General features: G+C 34.7%; 1 non-coding gene across 1 annotated transcript; it reads left to right on the top strand.

Moving 5' to 3' along the window:
* The first annotated feature begins 204 nt into the window (after nt 1-204).
* On the top strand, nt 205-323 carry LOC143584942 (U5 spliceosomal RNA). The gene has a single exon (XR_013144465.1). It is a non-coding gene; the product is annotated as a U5 spliceosomal RNA (small nuclear RNA).
* Nucleotides 324-1,306: the final 983 nt, after the last annotated feature.

Here is a 1,306-nt window from a genome sequence, read left to right as displayed (position 1 = left end):
GGGCATGGTCGGGGGGTCCACCACAGGATGTTTATCTATCAATGCTCTCAATGTATCCCCCCCCAGCAAACGCGACCCCGGATGAAACCTTTTAAATAATACCGATATGTGGAGTCCAACCATCCCACATCGGCTGTTTAGAGAAAAGCAAAGCAGTGCAATTGAGTATTTAATGCAAGCAGGTAGGGCTGTTGAAAGGCATGCAGCCATGCAGCGAGCACAAAGCGAATTATTCTTTCGCCTTTTACTAAAGAATACCGTGTGCTCGTTGCTTAAAGTGGTATACACTTATTTTTTGAGAGACCCTTCTATTATTGAAGTCTCCAACCAACAACTTAAGTTAAAGCTTCTTTTTCTAATAAACTCTCTCCATGCCTTGTTGAATGACTTCAACCATCATATTAAGTTAAAGCTCTTTTCTGATGAACTCTGTTCACGCCTAGATCTTAATTTAGGTAACTGTCTAAATAAGTATATATGTGTGAACCCTCGGGTGGGAAAAAGTGAAATTGCACTAATTTTGACGTTATTTTACTAATCTCGTGAAAATAACGTTAAAAGTGACGGACGGTTAATCAGGCATCATGTAGTGGCGTTGATAGCCGAAAGACAAGGGTACATGCACCGATCAGCTGGTGTCCCGATGATTGAGTGCTATGTGCCTTATGTCCAAGGCTTGATGCAAAACTACTATCGAGCCGGGGGTCTCACCGAAAGCAGCCTCTCTATCCTTATAGGGTAGAGGTAAGGCTGTCTACATCTTACCCTCCTCAGACCCTACCATAGTTTTGCTATTGGTGGGATATACTGAGTACGATGATGATGATGTCTAAATAAGTGATTCTATGTAAATCATATACAAAGTTACAAATAATTCAAGAAAACTAGCTAGATGATTAAATTCAATTAGCAAGAAAGCTGTTTTGCTTAAAGCATTCAAAGATGAAACTTACATTAGTACTGATCTGCATGGCAAAGCTTTTCTCTACTCCAAGAAACTGTGATCATTCACCATGTCATATATTTATGTCAAGAAAAGCATCATATGGAATTGTTTTTTTTTAATTCATTTATTATTATTATTATTATTATTATTATTATTATTATTATTATTATTATTATTATTATTATTATTATATTGTTTTTTGACTTGAAACAAGTTGGGTCCATCTTTTTTGGTGTTTTTAATACTTTGTAAATGATAAATAAAATATAAATTAATATTATAATTAAACATATCTTTTAACAGAAAGTAATTAACATTTTTTAGAAAGTAATTAAACTTATAACTTACTTGATTGTTTAT

Source organism: Bidens hawaiensis, unplaced genomic scaffold, assembly GCF_021521415.1.
Source record: "Bidens hawaiensis isolate Kalapana, Puna unplaced genomic scaffold, B.hawaiensis_p1.1 tig00033501_1, whole genome shotgun sequence".
Lineage (NCBI taxonomy): Eukaryota > Viridiplantae > Streptophyta > Magnoliopsida > Asterales > Asteraceae > Bidens > Bidens hawaiensis.
The sequence above is the reverse complement of the archived record's forward strand: the minus strand, read 5'-3'. Positions and strand labels throughout refer to the sequence as shown.